We start from the raw sequence: 12,478 nt of genomic DNA, 5'->3' as shown, positions 1-12,478 counted from the left end.
GTGATTCAGAAATCTAGACCTATGTCAATCCACGTGTGGCATTTTCTCAGAGGAAAGGATTGGCTTAAGGATGGGCAGTGACCCAACTCAGTCTATTGAGGCCCAGTGAGTTAGACAAAGACTCATGATGCTCGAGATACATTGGTCCCTCCTCTTGCGGACATTGTTGGGTGAGGAAGTGAAGCCAGCATTGAGGCTGTTTTCTCTACAAGCCTGTGAACGAAATCTATGTAGGACTGAACCAAGGCAAATGAGGCAGGAGCCACTGGGTCCAATTAGACTTAAAGTCTCCATATCTGGACTCCTTATTGGGTTTGATTAGCTTCCACATTGTGTAAACCAGAAGGAGACATGTTTTCTGGTTGGAGAAAAAAAAAATCCAGAAGCATCCCAACTGGTATAAACATGTGGCATGGAGAACTAGCCATCAAGAGGCAACCTAGGATCTTCCAGAGAGAGTAACATGGCCAGATCTAATGCTTTAAAAGAGCCCTCTGGTGGTAGTGAGGAAAGTGAATGGGATTGAAGACCATTCTTGTATGGGCGTAGACCATTCTTGTATGGGCGTAGACCAAGGACAATGAAGGTGACACTGGACTGGAAGCTGAAATATACACATGGACAAGGATTCTTCTTCAGGCTCCAAATGCTCTGAGATGAGACCACATGACAGGCCAGGAGAAATTTTAGGAATATTTATTCATTCATCCAACCTGTTTTTTTGAGCTCTCCTGGGCCAGCACTGTGCTAGCTGCTGGAGATAGAGCAGTGAACAAGACAGACACAATTGCTGCCCCTGTAGAATCAACAGCTTCATGGAGGGACAGACAATAAAGAAAATGAGTAAGTACACATACAAAATTGGTTATATGGTATACCAGAGAATCTGCTTCTCCCTCTCCCTCTGTGCTCTCTCAAATAAAAATCTTTTAAAAATTATTTTTTAAAAATTGGTAATATGGCGATCCATTCTGTGAAGAAAAAAATTTTAAAGAGTAAAGAAATAAGGAGTTGGGAGGTGAAATTACTCATCCAGAAGTTCCCAGTAAATGCTCTTCAAAAGTAGAGGTTTTACTCAACAAAAAGCTTCAGGGAACAGTACCTTTCCATATTCTGTGGCTGACTAAGTGCACAAAAGTAACTACTATTATGGTAAAGTAACCCAAGTATTTATTGGGCCCCTACTACAGGCATCATTCCAATCTGTTCACAACTATTACTTTACTTATTCTCCACTTTATAGATAAGGGAACCAAAAGCCAATGATGAAAAGTAAGCCACCCAAGATGGCACAGTGGCATTAGTTCTGGACCCGGGTCCATTCAACAGCACTCTGTTCTCCTTTTTGATTGTATGATGCTAACTTAAAGTCATGTTCCTCAGCAGCTATGAGCGGTAGTATTAGAAAAGACAAGGAAAGAGAAAATGAATTCATTGTGAAGGCTAAGTGTGATTAGATGAATGAAATCTTTCAAAGGGTATCCATGAGAGGAAGTATAAAGGTTTTTAAAAAGTAAATATAGAGGTTTCTGGGTGGCTTAGTCAGTTAAGCCCAGGTCATTATCTCACAGTCCCAAGATGGAGCTGGAGTCAGGCTCTTTGGCTAAGCACGAAGTCTGCCTGAGATGCTCTCTCTCCCTCTCCCTCTGCCCCTCCACCCTATGCACTCTCTAAAAATAAAATATTTTTTAAAAGTAAAGGGTAGGGAAAAAAAAAAAAAGTAAAGGGTAGGGGCGCCTGGATGGCTCAATGGGTTGAGCATCTGCTGTCGGCTCAGGTCATGATCCTGGGGCCCCCAAATAGAGTCTCCCATCAGGTTCCCTGCTCAGCAGGGAGTCTGCTCCTCCCTCTCCCGCTCCCCGTTTGTGCTCTCTCTCTCTCTCTCAAATAAATAAAATCAAAAAAAGAAGAAGAAAAGGTAAAAAGTAAAGATGTTACAGGATTTCTTTCCCTTGAGTTCCTACAGTTCTTGGTCATGCCACTTTGAAGTATGAAGACCAGATGAAGAGTGGTGGGCATCAAGGCAAAGTTTATTGAGTGATAGCAAAAAGCTCCTAAAGGGAGAGGGAACTCAAGAGGGTTGCCACCGGAGTTTCTAAGTCTAAGGGTTTTTTGTTTGGTTTGGTTGGTTTTTAGTCTAAGGGGTTTTTATGGGCTTGTTGGCAGGCTGTTTTAATCTGATTAACCTCCATGCACCTGTTATCCAATCAGGTTTTTGTCATCTATCTTGTAGGAAAGGGTGGAGGGCTCTTTCCTGGGTGGAGTAAAAATCCTTTTAAAGGTGGTTTCCTCTTAGGTGTGGATCTGGGGACCTTGTCCCTGCCTGCCTTTCTTCCAAGTCTCCTTCGTCAAAGGTAGCTAAACCTGACCTCAAGAAGTGGCTAGCCTTTTCACCACGATTCTTAGTTATCTCTCTCTCTCTCTCTCTCTCTCTCTCTCTCTCTCTCTCTCTGTGGCTTCCACATCTCCACTTTGTGTTTCCATAGTCATCACCTCTAGGAGCTGCCTGGGGCTTGTTGGAGGACAGAAACAGACCCAGAAAGGTAAAGATCTTTGGAGCTTAGAGCACAGAGTCAACCAGATTTTAGAGAAAGGACGCCTTGTTCCTTTTGTAAACAAACTCGCAAATACAGTGATGGAAACCCCTTGGGGGCAAAAGCCTCAAGGGCAAGAAGCAGAGCAAAGGGTGCTTTGTGGATACCCTACTTGGGGCCACTTGACTCCTCTCTCACCCACATGTTGATGTTGTTGTTGTTTTATTGTGACTTAAGTTGTTGGAAAGCTATTTTAATTGTATACATAATACCTGAATGTATTCTCCTTTTAAAAAAGAATTACAATGTGGCAGATAAGGCTAAAGTCTCCTTTGGTCACCGTCACTAGTCCTGGGATTCTTTTCCCTGCCTTTATTGTGTTTGGAGTGTAGCCTTCCAGATGTTCCTCTAAACAGATCCTTTTGTATAGTATCTATATACTGTTGCTATGTGCTTTAAAAAAAAAAAAATTACACAAATAGTATCATACTATACTGACATTTTCACTATTTATTTAAGAGGTAGTCGACCCTAGGGCACCTGCGTGACTCAGTTGGTTAAGCCTCTGACTCTTGATTTCAGCTCAGGTCATGATCTCAGGGTTGTGGGATCTGAGCCTCGAGTCTGGCTCCACACTCAGTGGGGAGTCTGCTTGAGATTCTCTCCCCCTATCCCTCTGCTCCTCCCCCATGTTTTTTTCTCTATCTCTCAAATAAATAAATCTTTTAAAAAAGAAAAGAACGGGCACTGGGTGGCTCAGTGGTTGAGCATATGCCCTTTGACTCAGGTCATGATCCTAGGGTCCTCAAATGGAGTCCCCCGCATTGGGCTCCCCACAGGGAGTCTGCTTCTCCCTCTGTCTATCTCTCTGTGTCTCTCATGAATAAATAAAGACAATCTTAAAAAAAAAAAAAAGTGAGGGGATCCCTGGGTGGCGCAGCGGTTTGGCGCCTGCCTTTGGCCCAGAGCGCGATCCTGGAGACCCGGGATCGAATCCCACGTCGGGCTCCCGGTGCATGGAGCCTGCTTCTCCCTCTGCCTGTGTCTCTGCCTCTCTCTCTCTCTCTCTGTGACTATCATAAATAAATAAAAATTAAAAAAAAAACTTCTAAAAAAAAAAGTGGCAGTCAACCTTAGATATCTAACACCTCACCAGGAATTGTTCTTTGTGAAGACCTAGGGAAGAAAACTAATACTACAGTCTCAATAGGCACACAGAACCATTTAATGCAAATCCTAGAGATCTCAGGTTTGAGTCAAAGCTGTGTTTACCTGAGGGTAAATTGGTAAATACATTCCCAACTGCTATATATTTAAAATAACAATTTAATAGTAATAGTATTGTGAAAAATAATATACTTGTGTGATAGCAAGATAATTTAGTGAGCTATGGATTCATAGTTTGTCCCCAACGGATTTGTTCGTCCCTTGCTCTCAGAAGAAAATCAGACTGCATGTTCTCTCACCTGCAGGGGGTTGGTTGCTATGAAAGACAGCAGAAGTCTAAACAATACCCATTTCTGGCTTTGCTCTCCAAAATATTATTCGTTGTGGGACATATGTTGGGTCATCTCTGAGGATGAGGGGAGAAAAGTATTTTAGATCGAGGGAAAGCATGAGGCCCTGGAACCTGACTGATCCTCTACCCTCCCTCCCCTGCCCCTCCCACCTCGTATGCCACCTGGGAAGGTGACAGTGCCCCTGGGGGAAATGACCTCATGTGCTCATTTGGACTGTGGCCTGGGGCTCCAGCTTAGCCAAGGCCTCTGTGCTCAGCAGAATGGCCAAGCCACTTAAAGCCATTTAAGTTTAAAAAACCCACAGGTGAAAAAAAAATTTTTTAATAAAAAATTTTAAAAACCCACATGTGGGCTCAGACAATGGCACTAAGTACAGTGACCCAAGGGCCAGCCCTCAGAGCTCTCCCAGGCTCATCACCCACCAAGGGCATAACTGACACTTCCAACAGGTCCCCTGAGCTGTTGGGGCTCCCAGGCCTTTAATGTGATGTAAGAAGTCCCACAATGTACTGTGACTTTCCTTGCACCTGAGCAGACGGAGCCTGTCCCACCAAGGCAGCTTTTTCCTTTTAGAGCTGAAGAAAGAGCTTCTTGGAAGTGAGGTCAAGCAGTTAGCAAGTGGTGGGAGGATGAGTCACCCTCTGATTTGTCTGATGCTGGAGCCATGTGTATAATCACCCCAAACTGTGATGCCTCCTTGCATTAGCTATGGTGCTTTCAGCTGTATTATGTTACCAAATGTAATGGTCCAAGCGTGGTTTACGTAGGTCATAAACCCTGTGACTCTTCTTTTTTTCTGAGTCTTCATTCCACCTCCTCATAGCTGGCTCTGTTTTTGGTGATGGTCACCTCCTTGGGATTTCAAGAGGGCTTCCTCAATCTTCTGAAGCTGTGGCCATCCTTGCTGACATGCAGCATGGAAAAGCAAGTTTGCTTCTCCAATATTACAACCCAAAGCACTGGATCGAGTCTTTTTAGCTCTGGAGATTGGTTTAACTGGTGAGGCTTGATGGCCAAGATGAACATCTCTCCTTGACCCCCACATGCCCTCTCCTGATCCTCTAGCTGCCACGATACCCAAGAGGCTGCATGAGGGTCACTCCCTGAGAACACCCCTGTTAACGTGCCCAGGTGTTCCCCTGTAGCTGGGCTCAACAGATTGACTGCCAATCAACTGGTAATGTCAGCCATTGTGTGGGGGGAGCTGGGGCGCAGCAGCTCAGATCTCTAGGGACTCCGGTTCTGCTAACTTTAGCTCATCTACCAGAGCACCAGAAATGCTAGAGACTAATAATATGCATCACTGAATAAAAATAAGGGGTAGATACGGGCATAGGAATTCCTATCTCAGAGCATCTTATTTCCAAAGGACACGGCATGGCTCAAAAGCATTCTTAGCCTTGCCACTGGTTCCTTGTGTTAAAGCATAAGCTCATTCCAATATTCAATCTGATGATTGATTTGGCTCTGAACTAATCACTGGTAGTTTAGGGATGTGGGGCACACTGATCTGGCTTTAGTTCCAGGCCCCACCCCTTGAGCTTGAGGTTGGTCAGTTTGCCGAAGCATAGAGGGATGCTATGAGGATGGGGGGTGGGTGTAGTCTAACTCCCTCCAAGCAATGCCACTATGCTATTGCCTCAAGAAGGGAATGACTGGATGCCTGGGTGGCTCTATCTGCCTTTAGCCCAGGTCATGATCCCGAGGTCCCGGAATCGAGTCCTGCATCGGGCTCCCCACAGAGAGCCTGCTTCTCCCTCTGCCTGTGTCTCTGCCTCTGTCTGTGTGTCTCTCATGAATAAATAAATAAAATTTTAAAAAGCAAAAAACGAGGGGAGTGGCTCCCTGCGGGGAGGGGGTGTGTTGGGGGTGAAGGGGATTCCACTGCTCTCTTCATATATCTGAGTTTGAGATGCTTCCTGCAGAAGAATTCATGCTAAAAGTTTTGTTTGGGGGCACCTGGGTGACTCAGTGGTTGAGCATCTGCCTTCGACTCAGGTCCTGGGATCCAGTCCCGCATCGGGCTCCCTGCCGCACGGAGCCTGCTTCTCCCTCTGCCTGTGTCTCTGCCTCTCTGTGTGTCTCTCATGAATAAAGAAAGAAAATCTTTATAAATAAATTAAATAAATAAATAAATAAATAAAGTTTTGTTTTGCCTCAAAATAATGGGTCAGAGGTGAGAGCTCTGAGACCAGCCCTCAGATTATCCTCCCACCATCCCCATTTAGACACAGCCCTGAGCCTTGGAGGCTGGGAGATACTATGTTACTAATCCTGTAATCTGAGTGTGACAAGACTTGATGTGCATAGGCCTCTGGGCATAAGTACAGACTGTGGCTGACACTGCCAACTGCTTACCTAATATCCATTCTTCTCATTCTTCCCTGTTTTGTGTTGGGCAAGACTGTGCACAGTCAGTCACCTTCTCATCCTTCCTCAGCGCTGGTGGTGGCCACATGAAGGCATTCTTGCCAATGACCTGTAAGCAGAGCTTTGCTCGAGGTGTGTGGGATAGCTTAGGCTTTTGTATTAAAAAGGTATGCTCAGGGGCAGCCCGGTGGCTCAGTGGTTTTAGGCCCACGGCATGATCCTGGGGACCCGAGATTGAGTCCCACGTCTGGCTGCCTGTGTGGAGCCTGCTTCTCCCTCTGCCTGTGTCTCTGCCTCTCTCTCTGTGTCTCTCATGAATAAATAAATAAGTAGATAAATAAATAAAATCTTTACAAAAGGAAAAGGTACACTCAGAATTTGCCCTCCCCTTTATCCATCCCTCTTTTTGCCTTGATCACTGACTTTATGGCTGGAGCCGAAGCAGCCATTTTGTGGCCCAGAGAATCACAGAGGCACAGACTCTAGTAATATTAAAATGTTAAAGCAATGACAGATACGACCTCCCTCTCGATATCTTTTCATGTTTCTTTTTTTTTAAGCCTTTTTCTTTTTTTTTTAATTTTTATTTATTTATGATAGTTACAGAGAGAGAGAGAGGCAGAGACACAGGCAGAGGGAGAAGCAGGCCCCATGCACCGGGAGCCCGACGTGGGATTCGATCCCGGGTCCCCAGGATCGTGCCCTGGGCCAAAGGCAGGCGCCAAACCGCTGTGCCACCCAGGGATCCCTTTAAGCCTTTTTCTAATGTTTGTTTATAAGCTTGCTTCTCACAGATTTGTGAGAAAAATAAATCCTTATTGTTTAGGTCCTTGTCAAGTAAATGTGATCCACAGACCCAAGGCATTGACATCATCTGGGATCTTGTTAGAAATGCAGATTCTCAGGCCTGCCTCAGATTCCAAATCAGAATCTACAACATCCTGAGTTGGTCCATAGGTACATCAAAGCGTGAGAAGCCCTGGTTTCGGTGATTGTAGGAGTGTGGCTGAATGCAACCTAATCAATGCATAGAGGTTGCCTGGACCCCCACAAGACTGGATTAGGTACCATTTGGGGCATCATCACTACTGGGAGATCATCATAGGCAGCTGGAGTGGAAAGAGGGAACATGGCAGGGCAGCCAGAAGGACCAGTTTGTGGAGCATTTTCTGGATATTTATTTAAAACTTATATGGTGTAGGGACACCCGGGTGGCTCAGCGCTGGAGTGTCTGCCTTCAGCCCAGGGTGTTATCCTGGAGTTCCAGGATCAAGTCCCGCACCGGGATCCCTGCATGGAGCCTGCTTCTCTCTCTGCCTGTGTCTCTGCCTCTCTCTCTCTCTCTCATGAATAAATAAATAAAATCTTAAAAAATAAATAAAATTTATATGGTGTTTACAGTTCCAGGCACTGTTACCAAGTGCTATACCAGTGGTAGCACACTTAATCTCCATGGCAACCTTATGACTCATTTCATGGATAAGTAAAACCGAGGCACAAGTAGGGTAAATCACAGAGCTAGTAAGTGACTCTGAAAAATTCTGTTTCTGGAGTCCGTGCTCTTTTCCTTGGGGTCTCCCCACAGTCTTTAGGGAGAATATTAAGGGAGCCAAAGAACCTATTACAGAAAGGGTAGAAGGTGGATAAGAATTTTCTGTGCTCTTATTTTTACACCCAGCAGTGTGGTCTGAGAGTCCTGGGCTAGACAAAGCATCATCTCATGTCTCCTTCAAAACTTCATTCCATCAACACATGCCTATTGAGTGCCTGGGATGTGCCTTGAGCTGGAGACACAAGGACGAGCCAGATAGCACTCCCGCCTCCACAGACCTGTGGGGAGATGGACAGGTAGAGAGTTCTGGGTGTGGTGTGATTAGTCCTATGCAGAGGATGAGCAGAGTGGGTAGTACTGTGGGAGTGCAGAAGGGGGACGCCTGACCAGGAAGGCTTGCGGGAGACAGAAAAGGGCCAGATGAGGCCTGCAGGATGACCAGGTGAGATGCAGGCAGAGCTGGGCTGGGTAAAAGGGGCTTCTGACGGAGCTCCCCCAACTCCAATTTTTAAGTAATCTCTACACCTAATGTGGGGCTTGAACTCATGACCTAAGACCAAGAGTTGCACGCTCCACCAACTGAGCCAGCCAGGTGTCCCTTGGGGACACCTTTTTTTTTTTTTAAGAGGTGGTAGGGGCAGGGGGAGAGGAAGAGAATCTCAAGCTGACTCTTTGCCCAGCACAGAGCCCAGTGAAAGGCTTGACCTGGCAACCTGAGATCAAGACCTAAGTTGAAAAACAAAATCTTAAACTTTTAAAAAAGATCATGTATTTATTTATTCATGAGAGACACAGAGAGAGAGTGGCAGGGGCATAGGCAGAGGGAAAAAGCAGGCTCTTCACGGCGAGCCCAATCCTGAGACCCAAGATCATGCCCTGAGTTGAATGCTCAACCCCAATGCTGAACCACTGAGCCACCCAGGCATCCCAAATCTCATTTTTTTTTCAGAAGGTGTCCTGGAGGTTTCCCTCACACTCTTCCCATCCTCTTGCTGCGTTCCTGAGCTCTCATTGGCTGTGGATCTCCTGGGTGGAAGTGCTTGATTGGCTGTGTTCAATAACTAGGTTCAAGGTGATGAGTGCCGAGCCTATCTATCCGGCTGGCCTACCAGAGGAGATCCTGGCAGCAGGGAATACCCCACCTACGTGGTTCCATATCTGATCCCTGATCCCACACCTTTAGACATTCTCCACTTCTCAACACATTAATCATCTTTTCCAGCTTCTTTAACAAAGCCTGGTCTCCTCCCATCCCACCTTCTCCTGTGGCTAACAAGGAGGACTGACCCATTGTCACACAGACCTCCCTCCGCTCTTTGGATTTGTCATCAACCCAATGCCAGGAGGCTGCCAAATGGAATCTGTCATCCCAGGCTGAATTAATGAAGGCATAGGGCCCAGAACCCGGGAGGTGGACTTGGATCAGTCCTCATCGGGGAAGAACATTCAGTTCTGGGAGGAAGGTTGCCAAAGGCAGCCAGTTCACAGGAGATTGTCCAGAGTGAGAGGCTCAAAGCCAAGATGTATGAGTAACATTGAAAGAATTGGGGTTGTCTGGCCTAAAGCAGAGATGACTCAGGAGGAGGTGGCTCCCAAACAAGGCTGCAGGGAACTGGAGGGGAACCCTTCAGGAACCAGATCTCCTGCACTTTAGAATTCCTTCCTCTGCTGGCCGCAGGGCCTCTGATGCTCCCTGAGTCCCCTCTGAGTTCCCCACTCACTCTCACTCTCTTATTAAACTCTCAGCAACTTTCCCCTTCCCTCAAACCCACTGTCCTGCTCTCTCTCCTCTCATTTTGCAAATGACTGTGCCTTCTTTCCTGAGAAAATAAGGGGAAAAAATATTCTCTGCACCACCAGCTAATTAGTATCTGACCTCATCCGTTCCTCTTTCCTCTGGTCTTATGGAAAAGAAACTGGACCCCCTCCAATATGATTTCTTCCACCCAGACTCTGGGGTCCGTCCATCAACCTCAGGCCAGTTCCTTCATCTCCCATTCTGCTGGTTCTTTCTCCTTCTATGCAGAAGGCCAGGCCTCATACATAAGCTCTATCAAATCTGCAGTCCATTCCAGGGCACCTGGGTGGCACAGTCGGTTGAGTGGACAACTTGGTTTCAGCTCATGACCTCAGCATCATGAGATTGAGCCCTGTGTTGGGGCTCTGAGCTCAGTGGAGTCTGCTTGAGAGTTTCTCTCTCTGCCTCCCCTCCCCCCTCAAATAAATAAATAAATCTTATAAAAAAAAAAAAAAGAAAAAACTTCAGGACATACCATAGTCTATCATTTCTATTCAGACACTAAGTTGAACCATATGAAATTGCCTTCTTTTTTCTGGCAACAGCTTTATTGAGATATAACTCACATACTTACAATTCACACATTTAAAGTGTACATCATGGACACCTGTAACTAAGGTAACATCATGTGTCAACTATACTTTAATTAAAAAAATACAATAAAGAGTACAATTCAGTGGTTTCTAGTATATTCACAGGATTGTGCAACCATCACAATCTACTTTAGAACATTTTTATCACCTCAAAAAGAAATCCCAATATCCTTGAACTATCACCTCCCAGGCCCCCAACCCCCCCACCCATGCCTTAGGCAACCATTAATTTACTACATGTCTCTATGGATTTGCCTATTCTGGACATTTCATAAATGGAACATATAATATGTGATTTTTTTCTGCCTGGCTTCTTTCACTTGGCGTAATATTTTCAAGATTCATTTGTGTAATACGTGTCAGTACTTCATCCCCTTTTTATTTATTTTTTTAAAGATTTTATTTATTTATTCATGAGAGACACACACAGAGAGAGAGAGAGAGAGAGAGGCAGAGACACAGGCAGAGGGAGAGAGAGAGAGAGAGAGAGAGAGAGAGAGAGAGAGGCAGAGACACAACACAGGCAGAGGGAGAAGCAGGCTCCATGCAGGGAGCCCGACATGGGTGGGACTCGATCCCGGGTCTCCAGGATCACACCCTGAGCTAAAGACAGGTGCTAAACCGCTGAGCCACCCGGGCTGCCCTTCATCCCCCTTTTTAAAAAGATTTATTTCTTCATTTATTTGAGAGAGAGCACAAATAGGGGGACGGGCAGAGACAGATGGAGAGGGAGAAGCAGACTCCCTGCCAAGCAGGGAGCCTGATGTGGTGCTTGATCCCACAACCCTGAGATCATGACCTGAGCCGAAGGCAGCCACTTAACCAACTGAGCCACCCAGGTGCCCTCAGTACTTCATCCCTTTTTATGGCCAAATAATAATCCACTGAATGAATATACTACATTTGTTTATACACTCATCAGTTGATAGACATTTGGGTTATTTCTACTTCTTGACTATTATGAACAGAACTGCTGAATCCATTTATGCACAAGTTCTTGAGTGGATATATGCTTCATTACTCTTGGGTAGAAACTTTTTTTTTTTTTAATTCATGAAAGACACACAGAGAGAGACAAAGACATAGGCAGAGGGAGAAGCAGGCTCCATGCAGGAAGCCCGACATGGGACTCGATCCCAGGACTCCAGGATGGCGCCCTGGGCCAAAGGCAGGCGCTAAACCACTGAGCCACCCAGGGTCCCTTGGGTAGATACTTAGAAGCGGAGTCAATGGATCCATATGGTAACTAAGTTTAACTTTTTGAGGAACTACTACACTGTTTTCCAATGTGGCTGCACCATTTTATGTTCCCATCAAGGGTTCCAACTTCTCCACATTCTTACCAGTCTTTATTATTATCTGTCTTTTTGATCATAGCACTCCTAGTGTGATGAATAATATCTCATCGTGGCTTTGATTTACATTTTCCAACTAATGACGTTGATCAAATTTTCATGCTCTATCGGACATTTGTATAACTTCTTGGTGGACTGTCCATACTGATCTTTGGGCATCTCTAATTTGGGTTATGTGTCTTTTTATTCTTGAGTTGTAAGAGTTCATTATATTTAATTTCTAGATACAAGTCCCTCATCAAACATATCAGTTGCAAATGTTTTCTTAAACTATGTGGATTGTCTTTTCAGTTTCTTGGTACTGTCCTTGGGATGCACCAAAGTTTCTAATTTTGATGAAGTCCAATTGATCTGTTTAATTAATCTATTTTGTGGTTTTGTGTCTTGTACTTTCAGTGTCATATCTAAGAAATCATAGCCAAATCTGAGATCATAAAAATTTACTCCTATATTTTGTTCTAAGAGTTTTACAGTTTTAGCCCTTACATTTAGGTCTTTGAGTTAACGTTTGTATGTAGCATGAGATATGGATCAAGCCTCATTCTTCAAATTTGAATATCCTGTTGTCCCGGCACCATTTGTTAAAAAGACTACTCTTTTCCTCATTGAATTGTTTTAACATCTCTGTTGAAAATCAATTGATCATAAATGTGAGGGTTTACTTCTGTATTCTCTTTTTTTAAAATCTGTGTTCTCAATTCTATTCCATTGATCTGTATGTCTATCCTTGCATTAGTATCAAACCATTTAATTACT

Source organism: Canis lupus, chromosome 6, assembly GCF_011100685.1.
Source record: "Canis lupus familiaris isolate Mischka breed German Shepherd chromosome 6, alternate assembly UU_Cfam_GSD_1.0, whole genome shotgun sequence".
Lineage (NCBI taxonomy): Eukaryota > Metazoa > Chordata > Mammalia > Carnivora > Canidae > Canis > Canis lupus.
The sequence above is the reverse complement of the archived record's forward strand: the minus strand, read 5'-3'. Positions refer to the sequence as shown.